Source organism: Sceloporus occidentalis, unplaced genomic scaffold, assembly GCF_023333645.1.
Source record: "Sceloporus occidentalis isolate IW3139 unplaced genomic scaffold, rSceOcc1.0.p SCAF_1, whole genome shotgun sequence".
NCBI lineage: Eukaryota > Metazoa > Chordata > Lepidosauria > Squamata > Phrynosomatidae > Sceloporus > Sceloporus occidentalis.
Genome location: NW_028316981.1, coordinates 256,254,401 through 256,270,621, shown reverse-complemented (window position 1 = coordinate 256,270,621; position 16,221 = coordinate 256,254,401). Strand labels below are relative to the sequence as shown.

At 39.2% G+C, this 16,221-nt stretch overlaps 1 protein-coding gene across 2 annotated transcripts in view; it reads left to right on the top strand.

Annotated features, from left to right (window-relative positions):
* The first annotated feature begins 698 nt into the window (after positions 1-698).
* Positions 699-16,221, top strand: part of APC (APC regulator of Wnt signaling pathway) — a 122,749-nt gene continuing 107,226 nt past the window's right edge. For both annotated transcript variants that reach the window (XM_089492267.1, XM_089492244.1), the window contains exons 1-2: positions 699-1,000; positions 5,098-5,139. The gene's annotated coding sequence lies outside the window, so the exon portion shown is untranslated. The remainder of the gene's footprint in view (positions 1,001-5,097; positions 5,140-16,221) is intronic.

The following is a 16,221-nucleotide window of genomic DNA, read 5'->3' as shown; positions in this document are numbered from 1 at the left end:
CTATGGGATCCTGGGATTTGTAGTTTGTTGTGGCTCCAGAGCTCTGTGACAGAAAAGGCTAAATGTCATACAAAACAACGGAACCCAAACTTCCATAGAGATAAAAAAGTGTATTAAAGCTACTGAAAAGTGTGTGGAGGAAATATACGCAGCTAATAAATAATAATAATAATAATAATAATAATACAATAATAATAGAAATATTAAAGCTGCTGAAAAATGTGTGTGAAAAAGAGTATGTGTATTAAAGTTACTCAAAGGTGTGTGTGTGAAATATGGGCTACATCCTCACTGAGGGCATAATCCGGTTTGACACCTCTTTAAAAACCATGGCTCAATTGTATGGAATTCTGAAAGGTGTAGTTTGTTGCCGCAGAAAACTACACTTCCCAGAATTCCACAGGATTGAGCCATGGCCGTTAAAGCGGTGCCAAGACGGATTATGCCCTCAGCGCCTGTCCTCCCTAAGGCTAAACTGCCTCTGGCCCCGCCCCCTCCTCCGCTGAGCTCCATTGTCAATCAAAGGCTCCGTTACAGGCCCCGCCCCTTCCCCAGCTGCTCGCCCAGCAGCAGGTGTGAGAGAGAGCTTGAAGAAACGAACGCGGCGCACTCTCACACACACTCTGGCGCATGCGCGGTGGGTTCCCTTTCTTCCTCTTTGCCCGACGACGACGAGGAGGAGGAGACAAGGTCCGGGTCTCTCTGTCTGGAGTCGGGAATTCCCTCTACCGCGCATGCGCCGGAGGTAGTCTCCTGGAGCAAGATGGCGGCAGGGAGGCTGGTCGGGGAGTAGCAAGGAGGCGAGGGGGGCGGAGACGGGGCCAGGTAGGAGAAGGGAGCCTCCTGCGCCCCGGATGACTGGGCCCTCGCCGCCGCCTCCCTCTTCCCTGGTGGGGCAGCCACCCCCGAACACAGGCCGCCACGGAGAGAGAGGCAAGGTCCAGGGAGCAGAGCAGCAGCAGGAGGAGGAAGAGAAGGAGGAGGAGGAGGAGGAGGGCAGGTGAGTAAGGGAAGGGGCTGGGGGCCACAAAATGGAGGGTCTGAGCAAAGGCACAGAGCTGGAAGCACTCCTGGGAAGGTCAGCCCATGCTGCTGCTGGAAATGGAGGGATTCCCAGGGAAGTGGAGGACATGGCCACCTGGAAGCCAGCAAATCTAATACAAAATATGCATTCATGCTTCTTAGTCCTGCTCAGAATGGAGGGCACCCCAGGAAAGTGGAGGACACGGCCACCTGGAAGCCAACAGTTCTTAACAGAAATCGAAACCCATGCTTCTTAGTCCTGCTCAGAATGGAGGACTTAGCCAACTAAAAGCTAGGAATTCTTAATATAAATATTAGAAGTTCATGCCTCCTAGTCATGTCAGAATGGAGGACATTCCAGAAAAATATGTAGGACATGACCAAATTGAAGCTGACAACACTCATAGATATAAACTCATGCTTCTTATTCATGCTCAAAATGGAGGACATTTTGGAATTCCTCCTGGACAGAAGGTTGAAATAGAGGACATGTCCTGGAAAAGGAGGATGTGTCTGGCCATCCTGCCCACAGGCGCAGGCCACAGTCCTCCCCTCCCAACCAAGTGGCCAAAGCCTCTCCCATTTCCCACAACCGTTCTCTTTTGCCTTACCAACTGCAGTGGCTCTGAAGTCCTGGCTTTTTTTGGGGGGGCGCATTCCACCTTTCAGAGCTCCCCCAGCAGCAGCTGTATGGTTGCCCCATTGTCTGGCTAGCTTCTTGACCCCCTTCCCCCATCCCAAATATGGGAAACCTCGAGGCTTGGAAGGCGTTTATTTCCCCATGCATACGCGACAGGCACTTTTTGGTAGCCATCTGTGACTGGTGGACCTACTCTTTCCTAGAGATGTAGCCATGTTAGTCTTGAAAATCAATATGCAAAGGGATCTTGCAGCACCTTTGAGGCTAACTGAAAGAAAGAGGCTGGGAACATGTACTTTCTTAGACTTGAGCCTACTTCCTCAGATGCATAGAGTGGAGTGGAGAGGCTTTCTTTTTCAGAGTACACAAAGGTATCTTGTACAGTGTTGCCAATTTCTGAGGAATCCAGGAAATTTAATTAATTTCTTTCTGGTGATTTTGGCTGAATAATAATAATAATAATAAATATTGGGAAATTCTGGGAATTTTGGATTTGGGTAAAACATTCTGGGGGATATTTTCTGAGCATTGTTGGCAACACTGATCTTGTAACATTTTTGAGACTGAGAGAGAAAAGTTGGGAGTGTGACCTTTGATAGACTTGAGCCTACTTTTTCAGCTGCATAGGGTGGGATGGAGAATCAAAAGAGAGACCATAGGTCAACAGTAATTACGGTGGTTCCTCCACATTCGCTGGGTTTAGGGGTGAAGAACCCCTGTGAATGTGGAAAAACCAAATAAAAAACACTATTTTTACCTGAGATAACACCTCTCTAGGAATCTCAAGGTCCTCCAGTGCAACTCTGTGGTCAACATCTGCCAGAAGTTGATCATAGAATCATGCTGGAAGACCTACAAATGCCTAGAGAAGTGTTTTCTCTGGGGATTTTTAGGTTCTTCAGCACAACGCTATGGTCAACATCTGGAGGACTTAAGAGATTCCTAGAGAGAACATAATCAAAACCACAAATAATTAGATCCACAAAAGTCAAAGCTGCTAATGTGGAGGGCCAGCTGTACACTACAGGAGCAAGAAGGATTTAAAAGACTTAGATTCAGCACACAGAAGAACTATATAAAAGAGATTTTAAAAAATGAACATGGAATGAAGAACCATGTGAAGATGAACCCAAATTCTAAAAAGTGAGGTGAAAGCTTCAATAAGAGAAATCGAGAAAAATGAATTACTAGGAAGAAATTAGTTTGATCTTGTAGTATGATTCTTGTAGACCTATGGTCTGTCTCTGGACTCTCCACTCCACCCCATGCATCTGAGGAAGTAAGCTCAAGTCTACAAAAGCTCATGCTACCAGCTTCTTTCTTTCCGTTAGGGTGCTATAAGATCCCTTTTCATACTAAAGTTTTTTTGGTGGGTTTAATTTGGGGTCTCATTTTCAGTTTTTGGCCTTCCCATTGGCTTTGGTTTGGCAGCTGTCGAAAACAGGAAGCTGAACTCCGTAGGTTTTTGTTAGGATCGAAAAGTTCTTAGGCTTTTCTTATGTCAATAGGGCTATGAATTGAGGCTTAGGCGGCCATTGTTGGGATAAATGGACTTTGGAAAAGGAAAGTTTTGTGGGGACACTTGCAGAGAGCTGGTTGCAACCAGCACAAGGTCTCGAACATAAATCAGATGCTGTCTACCTATGGCTCGTACTGACAGTGTCTGGAAATTTGAACGGTACTCTTAGGTGAGGCTATCCCAAGACTGAGACAATGTTCAGATTGTAACAACTGCAGGTTCTATACCACATATGATATCAACCAGTTATAATGCTGCCAATTTTACTAAGTCAGCATATATTTATATTCTGCTTTCCCCCCAAATTTGGGACTCAAAGTGATATTATATCTATTTATATCCCACTTTCCCCAAGGGTTTGAAGTAGTGTCTCACTCAGTGACTTTTTAATATGGTTATTTTATGGTTATGCTTGAGGTACAAGATAGTAAAATAATTTTCCTCCCTCTGCCTCTTTGAGCCATACACAACTACAGTTAAAGCAAAGTTTTAATTTGAATTATGGCTAATTCAAGGATTACAACTCTAAATAAAGTTGCTGAGAATGTGGCAGCATTCACAGCAATGTCTGTGATAGGGGTAGAGGTGTTACTGTTAGCTTCTTGTAGAGTGGGGTTGGCTGTTATGAGTGACTCTCTTTATACTGTTGAACTGCAATTTCCAGAAGCCCTTAAGCAACATAAACTTGCATTCGGTTAGGGACATACGCACTTGTGAATGTACTTTTTGAGGCACTGTGTGGGTTAGAATTCTCTTCCTCCCTCTGCATCACCCCACCCCCCCCCAACTCATTGAAGAGGCTGTGAAGCCTCCTGCCCTCAAATTACTGTCGACCCTTGACTGTCGTGGCTTTGGTACTCCCAGATTTGATTATTCACACATCCCTAGCTCTGAGTACCCAGATTGTTGGGGGCAATTAGCTTACAGTTGTAAACTGCTTAGACACTGCTAGTTTGGTATGAAGCGATGTATAAATGAAGCTGTTTGTTTTGTTTGTGTGCGCATGCATCTCTCCCTCTCGGGCTTTTCACCTGTGAATAGGGGGAAAGCCAGGGAGGGAGGGAGGGGACAACTGGGAGGGCATGCGCACACGCAGCTCTTACCCCTACTCTGCTGCTTTAGTGCTACTGCAAATCATTTCACTTCATATCTGCTATGTGGATGTAGTCAGGTGTTTCTGTGATCCTGGCTGCTCTCTTCAAAGTAGGGAATGGCCTGCAGGGAATGGATGGGGTATCAGAGGCTCTTCAGTAAGTTAGAGATAGGGTATAGGTCCACACATGGACGTGCTATGCTGAGCCATAAAGATTGCAGCCCTAGTCAGTTATGAGAAATATTGGAAGTTGCAACCCCGATCTTGTTCTGAAAGGCTGCATGATTCTGACGCCTGGTGTAAGCTGATCATATTGTTCAGAAGGTCACCATACTAGATGTTTATATTCTTGTTCTGGTGTGGACACTTTTAATGCAGATGAGCCTATCTGTATAGTTAGCAGTGTTATGGAATTCACATGGTGTTGCCAATAATATTGAACATTTTTTAGCAATTTCTTTCAGAAATTGTGAATGAAGAATAGTGAGAACTAGTTACTCTGAACTGACTTAGGTATGTGATGACAGTCTTAAAGATCTATACTTTCCTGAGTTCACTGTCTCCATGGAACATTTACCATTATAGGATTATTAATATTAAGAACCTGAACCAATGAGTATACAGTCTGCATATTGATATATGTTATTATTTGATAACAAGATGATGAGAAGTTTGGTGAACTTGTTAAATCACAAGGTTGGCTTGGCATTTGAAGATGGGAATTCGGTTTTAAAGTTCCAGATGTAACCCAGTATTATTATCCCATAGAACTAGGAAGTATTTGCACTGTTATTAATCCTTTTATTATTCATTTTGTCTTAGATGCCACACTGTATGGAGGCAGGGGGAATCTAAGTTTTCTTGGTGAGTGGATTTTATTGCTTTACTCTTGCTTGCATTTTCTGTAGAACAATCCTTACCATGAATGTTTCTGACAATGGTGTTGGCTTGCATTGGTATTACTTTTATATGATGATTGTCTTGGTGGAAGTGTGGAAAGCACTCAAGTCTGGTAATAATATACTGTTCATGATTATATTTATTTATAACATTTTACCAGTCTCTCAACCAGAAAAGGCTAATGGAAGTGGCTTGCATAGAGTCAGTGAAAACAAGTCAATTTCTACGTATGACCTTGGAATCTAAAAAACTTGAAACAAAATGAAAAAAAGAGATGGAGAGATTGGAAAGGGACATCAAGTAGTCTTTTGACCGGGCTCATTAAATGGGCACTCCTCACATCTGATATCCTTCTTATAGCCTGTTGAAATGGTGGCTGGTAATTGACATTTGAGGTGGTCTTTCAGCAGAGCTAGTGGAATGGTCTATCTCATTTTCCTTTGCTATAGACTGCTACAGTCAGGAAGCTGCTGTGTCACTCAAGCAAACACTAACATGTTGCATGATGGCACTTAATTGAAATTTGTTTCTGCTGCTGCAGGTTATGTGCATTTTCTCTTTTTGTTGCTTGTTTCACAGTTTTATTTATTTAACACCTTCCTTAGCCACCTAAGCTGTTGTTAGGATCAAAGATGGATGTTCCACTACTTGTTCATTGTAATGCAGAAAGAAAGAGGCTTTGCTGTGTTATTTTCCCACATATGTTTACCTCTTCATGGCAGATTTGGTTGTCACAATTGGCCAGATGGTCTCAAGAATCCTCCCATTTGTGGGAAGGCTTCTGTGTTCTTGTTCTTACTCAAGGTACATTTTTTTTTCTGAAGACAGCGAAGACTGGAGTGTGGCTTTGTTGCGGCTTCAGGCCACTTTAGAGGCATGCATTGTTTGAACACCATACTTCCAAAGTGTCTGGAAGGTGCTCCATTTGGCCTGTGTGTTCTGGGCCTAAGTGTATCTAGTTCCTGTTGTATTCAGATATACCAGCTGACAGCATGTGGTATTCTCCATTATTCCATCTACTTGGTAGTTTGTGCCTTCAGTTTCTATGTGAGGTAATAGGAACATGAAGTTTAGTGTGTATTTATAATTATTAAATACTAATATCTTAAAACTAATATTAGGTAGCCATGCAGCTTCCACAAATGGGTGAACAGTTTTACGGGTGAGGCAGATATTTTCACAGAATTAAATCTTGTTGAAAAAAAATCGGTATTACTGAGGAGCGTTTAAAAGTGACTTTGATCAATCCTGATGACTCAGAGAAATTTAGTTAATTAAAGAGTATAGAGTTCCTTAGCATATTGTTATACTCAGCATCTCTTTCCTCTTGATATCCTGCTTCTATTTCTCTTCACAGAAGATACCATTGCTGATAAATTCATCCCAAGCTAGCAGCTTCATAATCAAGTACTTTGTTTTGTACTACAAAAGTAACTAGGACATGAAAATGCTAGGCATTTAGAATTATTATTCTCTTTGCTATTGAGAATATTTCTGTTCCCAGAAATATCATATGTCTTTCATCAGAAGACTGTGGTAATAAGAAACAAAATACGCAAGCATGGTTTGCAGTCTATTGTATGCACAGGTAACTTTGGAAATACTTAAGATACTCATGGTAAAAGAAGGATTTTATAAAAGTAGCTTTATTATATTTTATCATGATTTTGCTTTGTTTAGCTGTTTGTATTTATGTTCAGTGCCATACTTCTTTATCCACACTGCTTCCATTTCCTTTTTTGGGAGGTGGGTGTTGATACTGTTTATTTATTAAATTTATGTTCTGTCTTTCTGCTCAAAATGGCACTCAAGATAGTTAACAGTATTAAGTCAAATAGAAACAAATATGATTAAAACATAAAAACAAATTAGTAAAAAGAGAAGAGAGCATCCAATACTTTGGATTTGTAAAGGGCCTTTGTAGGAATAGTCACAGGTGCCTGGAAGCTAAGAGTGTCTTGTAGTTTCTGTACCCCACTGTCTTTCAGACTTTGAGATCACATATGCTTAGATCTTTTACACTATTTGAAACTTTGATATGCTTGTCTGGTTCCTGCACATATTTGTGCCACCTATTCCCTAGCCATGATTCCCCTTTACTGTATTTCATTTTCTCTTTGTCAGCATCTCCATATTTGTCAGTGTTTCTTTTTTGCTTTCTTCTTCCGTGCCCCTTCCCTGTTATATTCACACTCTTTCTATGCTGCCTTTTACTCAGATAAGGGAACTTCTAGAATTCAGACATAGTTCCACACTATTTTTTTTAACTATACTGGTGCTACTGTGACTTGTAGTTTGAGATGTCATGAGCCTTGTCTGTCTGTAGGGCTGCTGCTAAAAATACACTCCAAATTGTTTGTACAGTCTTTTCCTGTCCTTACTTTCTTGGAAGAAAGTGGTCCCCATTGTCCAATTTCTAAAAACAAAAAACTGCCATTTGAGCCTGCTTTAGTTTACTTCCACCAGATTAAAGCTATAATGTGTTTTTAAATTAGGAATTTCCTAAGATCATTAATTCAGTTCAAGAGTTGGAGCTGTATGAGTCTTGTCTAGAAATTCAAATATGGAAGAGAGCTGAGAAGGTTCTCATCCCATATGTAAAAGAAAAGATCTCCAAGACCTCAGCCTTTGAAAGTAGGAGCCCTGAGAGAAGATTTGAATGAATTTCTGTATGGAAAATGCCCAAGCCAAGGATATGAGAAAGATTTGCTCCATTGAGTACTAGTCTAAAGAAAGACCCATGTATTGCAAAGAGAGGGGCAAAAATACTGGTGGATATTTATTCTGTATATGTGGTGTGTGCACGCTGCTACCTGTAATGTTTTTGAAGAACCTCTGGCCCATGGTCTGCATATTGTTAGCTGGGCCGCCCCATGTGGCTTGCTAAGTCACTTCTCCCTCTCTGAAGCCCACTCCTGGGGAAAGTTGAGGGGAGAGAGAAGATAGCATTGTTGGGAATTACTGACCTTAGACATCGGAAAACAATGGTTCCCAAAGGATTCTCTTACCCTTTCCAGCGGAGACAAGAAAGGCCTGCTTTGTGAGGGTGCCAGGAATACCTTGAAGTAGACCTCTATTTGGAACCACTGCTGACTTGTGATTCAATCAGCTGAGCAAAATGTTAGAGAGAAGAGAACATTTAAACATCACTTTCCTATTATCCAGGCATGTGCTGCTCAGCTGATTGAGAAGTATTGGGCAGGGATTTGAGAAATCTGGGTTATAGTTCATACTGAGCAATTAAAATTATTCTGTGACCTTGGACCAATCACTCCATTTCACCTTGACCTGCCTTTCACAGTTAGGATAAAGCAGGGAAAAGGAAGCTCTGTAAGCTACCTTGAACTCATTAGAAGAAAGGCAGGATGCAAATAGAATGGAATCAGTCAGTTACCTGAACAATTAAAGCAGACAGCTGCTCACTTAAGATAGTGTGGATAATGTGTAACAGTTTTCTTTCAGTATTAGCCCTGCTACCCACATTCAGCACAGATGTGTGACCCCTTGTGGCTTGACCTGAAGAAATGCTTGTTCCCCTCCCCATGTGTTACTTACTCCTTGTGCTAGCTCACGTTTTAATAATAATAATAATAATAATAAATGGAACATTAAAGGATGATACATTTCTAGAACCACTGTTAGAGCATCCAAGTTAAATTAAAATGCATATGGCTCTTTAATTCAGCATAGTATTCTGCAAAACAGAAAAGCTTCAGTTTGCAATAAATTTTCCAGTACACTTGGGAGCCACTTAATGCACCATAGTCAAGCAAAATATGCCTGTTTGGATTAAGTATATAATTCAGGCCTTAGGTGTTACACCATAGTACAGTATTTTCTGTTACTATAGCTACATCTCTAGCACCAAAAGAGTCATTGATGATGATTACTGTTGATTGAGAAGTTAACAATGCAGTTTTATATGTATCTACTTATGAGTCAGTCCTTCATTGGTTCTCTTCATCCCTTGTAGCTGCTTATCAGCTGAAGAGGTTTTCTGAAGAATTGTGGGAGCCTTCAGATTAATACAGGCAGTTATTTCCATTCCACAGTAGTCAAGACAGTCACCTCCTCCTGTGGAATCGGCTTCAATAAACTATTGGGATGGGGGAGAGACTTACTTTCCATGAGCTTCCTTTCAGTCATTTATTTATTCTAATAACCAAACCAAAATATTTCATTAGGGTTGCCATATATCAGTGCAGGTTGAGTGTCCCTTATCTGAAATGCTTGGGACCAGAAGTGTTTTGGGATTTGGATTTTGGAATATTGACATGTACATAATCAGATCTTGGAAATGGGACCCAAGTCTAAACATGAAATTCATTTATATTTTGTATACACCTTATAGTTATACACATAGCCTGAAGGTAATTTTATATACAATATTTTTAATAATGTTGTGCATGAAACAAAGTTTTGTATACTGAACCATCAGAAAGTAAAGGTGTCATTGTCTAAACCACCCATGTGAACAATTTTGGATTTTGGAGTATTTTGGATTTTGGTACTCCAGGTAAGGGAAGCTCAACCTGTAGTAGGGAATTATGTCCCTCCATTTGTTGATAGACTACAGCTCAACCACCCATGACTGTTGCTAGTACTGGCTGAGTTGAACAACAGTTGGAGGTCCACGTGCTCCCTTCCCAACTGTATACAAGCACCCCAACCTCCAATTTCTGTTGTGCATTTCAGGACAGAGGAAAGAAAGAAACATTTTAACTGGATAGTATTATTTGTCATATTTATTTATCAACACTAAGATTTCATTAAAAAACATTGTGAAATAGAAACTTCATGGAGACGATGTCCAGAGTTTGGAGGTTTGATGCCATTGATATGTGAATTATGGCCAGGTCTGTTACTCCTTTCCACCACAATCCAAGGAAGTTGTTCCAGTCCTTAACGGGACTTGTCATCAGTAATAGACTTGATGAGTGTGAACAAATGGACACGGTTTAGACAAGATGGAGGTGCTCCTGGTCAGTTGAAAGCAGGGGATAGCAGTTCAACCTGTGCTGTATAGGGTTACATCTCTGAAAATGCAGGTCCACAGCTTGGGTGTTCTCTGGTGGCAACCCAGAGCCTGGAAGCTAGTTTTTGGCAATGGCCAGGAGTGCATTTGCACAGTTAAGGCTTGTGTGCCAGCCTCACTTGTTCCTTGAGATGCCAGATCTAGCCATGGTGACACATGCCTTGCATTCTGGTTGGATTTTTGAAATGTGCTCTATGTGGGATTGCCTTTGAAGAGGCAGGTAAAAAGTGCTGTAGCCTGACTGTTAACTGGGGCCGGTTACAGGGAACACACAATTTCCTTGTTGCAACAGCTCCAATGGCTTTTGATCAGTTTCTGTACATGAATCAAAGTGCTGGTTATGGCCTATAAAGCCCTATATGGCTCAAGTCCTGGTTGTTTGAAGGTCTATGTTCTCTCATATGAAGCTACATATATTTTGAGAACTTCTCGGGCGACTTTTTCCTCATGTGTACATTTGGTGGTAACACAAGAGAGGTCTTTCTCATTGGCTGCCCCCAGGCTCTGGAATTCCCTTATCAGGGAGGTTACTCCCTGCCTTTATTTCTGCAACAGGCCTTGAGGAGTGATTGTACAAGGCCCATGGCATCTTAACAATAACTTTTTAACTCTTGTAATTTGTGAATATTTAGCTGTGTTTTTTATCTGTTGTAAGCTGCCTTGAGTCCCAAACTGGGGAAAAATTTGGACATAAATGAATATAATTATTGTAATATCATTTTAAAACATTTTGCCATAATTACTGCTGCCAAAATACCTTTGAGATAGTGTTGTGTAGTTTATTAATTTAATTGCAGTCCTTCTAACTGCTCATCAAAAAGATCCGATACATTGTCTGCTCATGAAAACATGTTCTGGTATATTTACATTAATTACATTAAGAAGCCATCTGAAAGTTCGTCAGAATTGAGAGTACTCATTAAAAGTACTTGTATGGGTCAAAATTATAATTCCATTTATTATGTTCAGAGCATTAATATCTACTGTATATATTCATGTATAAGTCTGGAAAGTTTAGTTTAAAAAAATTGACCCCAAAACCCTGAGTCAACTTATCCATGGGTCAATATAAGTACTGTACTTTAACTCTTATTTTAAAAAGGAACATCACTTGGTGAAAGGCAAGAGTGTAATCTGTCCTGGAAGCACTGACTTCCCACTCTGTTCCCTCATCTGTCCAGGCTTTAGTACAGACCTTCACAACTTGGCAATAGGTAGGGGCCAAAATTAAAATAGGCTAAATATCTTTGGACCACAGATAGGTTTTAATTAATAATAATTTTTGTTAATTAAATACTAATTAATTAATATTGATTAATATTGATTAATAATATTAATTAGAAACTTTAGTTTGAGCACAAACATGCGTGCTGGAATTTTTGAAGTTTTTTTGGTATTGTTTTTCTTTTCTTCATCCATTAGATCCTTGATTCGTGTCCCTAAGTTTTAGCCTTGACTTATCTAGGGGTCATGTCAAAATCCATAATTTTGGCCCCAAAGCCTACTCTCAACTATAAGTGAAATCAACTTATAGTCGAGTATATACAGTATCCTGTTTGATCCTTGTCAATAAGGGCATTTATCTGGCTGCAGATGTGGTATTCTGATAGAAGATGCTGTGTGTGCTTTCAACTTACGAATGTCAAATTGCGTTGTTGAGTCAGTATCAGCATCAGTGTTTAGAGGATCTTTAGGTACAGGCTGTTTTCACTGCTTCATCTGAAAGATGTAGGATATGCAAACTGAAAGTTCTCTTATGCTGCCTCTAATCTTTTTGGAGCTCCATGGAAAGTGAGAACTTGTGAGCCGCTCCTGGTCTTCTGTGAGGTGTCTAACATTACTGCTTTCAAGAACCAGACTTGGTATTACTGTAGTTCTACATGTTTACGGTACTTCTAGAACTGAGATAAGAAAGTGACATTGTCTGTATTTGGGCCTTGGGCAGCAGAACTGGTAATTTTTTGAGTGCTCCTAACAATGTTGCCTGATTAGCACTTAAGGTTTAAAAATGTTTACATTCAAACACATTCCAATGGCTATGTGGATATTTAAAAATTGGAATATTTGTAATAATGTATAGAGAGCAGCATATATCTCCCTTACATTTGACAAAAGACGAGTTCACCTTAAATGATACTATGTTTAAAGGAAACATACAGAATCTAAAGAGAGATATGCCTTTTAAATCTTATATCAACAGTAGGACTTCGCTTTTTTCTGAGGTAAAACCTTCAGCTTCACTCACTGTCTGGACTATTTATCAGTTGCACTTCAAGTTGAGCAAAATCTGACTCGGTACAACTAGCTGAAGATTCTGTTTAACAAAAGGACATTTGTGCGTCTGTGTGCATAGGCAACATATGTCATTTTGTCCTGAATATTTGTACTTGTGATTGATTGAGAAGCAAGAGATTTTGAGAGGTAGAAACAAGCTTAGCAGTGCATTCAATTGTTAGTCTGTTCTTCTGAGCACTAGGGTTTGTCAGTACTTGTCTTCTTAGGAGAATAACTATAAGTTCACGTCCTATATCTGGTCTGTTGCACTGAAATGAACCATGTTATATTTAACCCATCTAACATGGTTGATTTCAGTGCAACAGACCAGATAACTAAAGATAAATGTATGTATGTGTTTGTACTGTAGAAAAATTTCCATAGAAAATTAGAGCATTTGACCAGGTGTTGTGCATGTTTTAGCAGAACCAAAATATGTATGTTTGAATTTCTTTGCACTAACACCATCAGTTCTTCGTTTCTACTGTGCATCCTAAAATCTGGTTTTCTATTAGTTTATTAGTTAGAGTTGTAGAATGTTAAATTAGTATGGAATAGAGTATTTCACAAAAGTTTGGATGCCAGTTCAAGTGACAGCCCACTAATTAAATGTTATTGTTCGACCTTGAGAACCGGTCTTGGTTTGTCAAGCTTTCTCCCAAAAATGTTTCAAGTGCAGTAAATTGAAAAGGGTGAGCTGAATGGGAAAGGAGTTCTTGTCATTCTCTTTAGCAGCGGATTTGTGTACTGCTTTATTTGCATGAAAAAGTAGATTTTTGTACATGACTGTCTTTATACTGCTCTCAATTTTACTTGGGAACAAAATGTCTTGACTTTTTAAACAGACGCTTAGTTTGGTTCACAAAATCTTCAGTGATATGACATTAACTTGGCAAATATATACAATAATAAAGATTCAGATCAGCTTTATTTTTGTCGTTCCTAACTGTTGTAAAATATGTTAATTGGTTTTTAAAATTATTTTAATATATTTTAATTTATCTAGATAATATATCTATGTGCTTAACAGCTAAAGTGAAGAGCTAAATATAATAGGTTGAATCCAGATTTATGTGTATTCAGAACAGGCTCACTGAAATCATTGGGAGCTAATATTATTAACTGTAGATCTATTGGAATCAATAGAATTCCCTAAGTTTGAATCCAGTCTGTCTTTTAAAGGAACTACATATTCACAGTAGTATGCATATACACAACTTGTATTACAGAGATGGGAGGAAGTTGTCTTTGTTGTTGTATGCCTTCAAGGTTTTCTGACTTATGGTGACCCTAAGGCAATTCTATCATAGGTTTTTTTTTTTTTTGCCAAGATTTGTTCAGACTTGCCATTGCCTTCCTCTTAAGCTGACATAGTGCCAGTTGCCCAAAGTCACCCAGTGGGTTTCCATGGCCAAGCAGAGATTCAAACCCTGGTCTTCCCAAATTATTACTTTGTTACTACATTGTTCTGGGTTTGAAAGCTGTCTACACTTCCACAGTTTGTGTAAACTTTAAATAAAGTAATTATCAATGTTATGGTCAGTCCTCTCCCCCTTTTTTAAACAAAAACAGGAGACAAGGTTGTCCCTCCCAAAAAGTGGTTTATTCTTATAGCCTTTGGCATGTAGAGACAGATAACGCAGAGATATCCATGATCTTGGCCCTGGAAGAACCTAGTAAAAAGATAAACATGTTGTTGTTTTAAAAGTAGCCCATAACTTCCATGCTGGAACTCATAAAATTAATATATGGGACAGGATTTTCAGCCCCCAAATATGAAACGTCGTGTACAAAATGACATGGCTGGAAACCCTAGGTCAAAATCCAAACTAATGCTCTGGTGCAACCATAATTTATTTTCTGATTAGTAATTCTGCTGGTACTTGTAGGGCAGAAACAAATATTAGGAAAGCTGCATCTATAGAGACATAACTCAGTAGTGGAGCTACTCTGTAGAGGCACTTCACAAATGATAAAATGAAAAGGCAAGGAAGAAGGAATCTAGTGGCATCTTTAAGATGAAGGTTTTTTAGCATGAGCTTTCATGGATTTCTGTTCATTTCCTCAGATGCATTCAGTGCATCTGAAGGATTAAAATCCACAAAAGCTCATGCTGAAGTAAATCATTCTTAAAGGTCTGACTAAATTACTCCCTCCCTATCTTTTCCTTTTTATATTAGATCAGGCTATCATGGTGTCTCTTTGAAAACTTCACAAATGATTAAACAGAATTTAAATTTATTGAGACAAATATCACTTAACTTGGAAATCTGGACATACTTTAATATGGTCATTTGGGAAAAGCTAATACATATTTTGTCACTTGTAATTTGTATTCTCAATGATTTTCCTAATATATTCACATCTTCTCAAAAATTTTATAGGAGTTTTCAGATTTTTGTTTTTCCTTTCATTTTCATAGTCAATTACTTCTTATAAGTTATACTGTAAGTTGTTTCTTATACAAAAGTATTTCTTTTACAAAAGCTCCTCCATACAGTGATTGACAGTTTTGGAATAAACTTAATTGACGGTCCTTTCCAAATAGATGAAATTAAAATATAAAATATGCATGACAAGTGGAATGGTCTTTCCCATTATATCACCAATTAGGGAGGTGTGATATGTAGAGACTTGCCAATTTTCTACTGAATGTTATACTCTTGCTCAGTTAACTTCATGGTGTAACACAAACATGAAACTAAAATGATAGAGCTTATTTTGAAAATATTAACTTGGAGATCCATATTGCAAATAAACTAAGTGTCGGAAGAGGAATTCCTATAATTTCAAGAGCTGCAGTTTTAAATATCAGTTATCTATTTATATTGCCAGAACCTCCAGCTAAAATGTATCTAATATCTTACTATACTCCATCAATCTTAGGTTTCTTGGCATTTTGCCTTACTGTTGTTTCCACAAACAGTGAAACCTACAACAGCTGTGTATAAGCAGTTGTTGGACTGTAGTAAACTAGATATTAAAATTTGAGGAGGAACTAGCTCTGGAATGTTCTTCATATGGACACCAGTGGAACGCTGCCCTAGCTGGTATATGTGTATGTACTTTAAAACCATGATTCAACAGAAACAGCGATTTATATCTACTGGATACTTCAATACCGTTCCGAGAAGAACCTGGCAGGTTCAGTTGAATGCTGACACAGTGGTGCTGACAGTGCTTCACTGGTTCATGTGATGTCAGTGTGGTCTGTGATGGCACTATTTTGGCTGGAAGGTATCTTACAGATTAACTTTATTTAGAAAAATTAATAAAATATGCAGATATTTGTGTACTTTAAAACTATACTCCTGCAATCTGGAGATTATCAGACTGGTGGAAGTGGGACTTGAAAGCCCTTGTCATCTTTTTGCAACTGCAAGGACTCACAAGATTCATTTCTGCAGTTCTGTTAATCCCAAACTGGAAGGACAAGTATCTACCATCTGTTGTTCAGTGAATCACCATGTCACTCTGTACACGGTGGAAACTTATTTCCATCAGTTTATCTTGGACACTTATTGTGATGTCTGTACTGCATGTATGAGCGTATATGCCAAAATATTTCTTATCCTTGCTTTGTCATTATGAACTGATATGGTTTCTATCCTTTTTTGAAGTTGAACGATTTACATCCTTTACCCCTTTCTCCTCTCCCCATCCTTGGTTTGCTTATGTATTTTAAAAACATGGAAAATATCATATATTTTTTATTAAAGTGAGTTGAAGAATGTCAT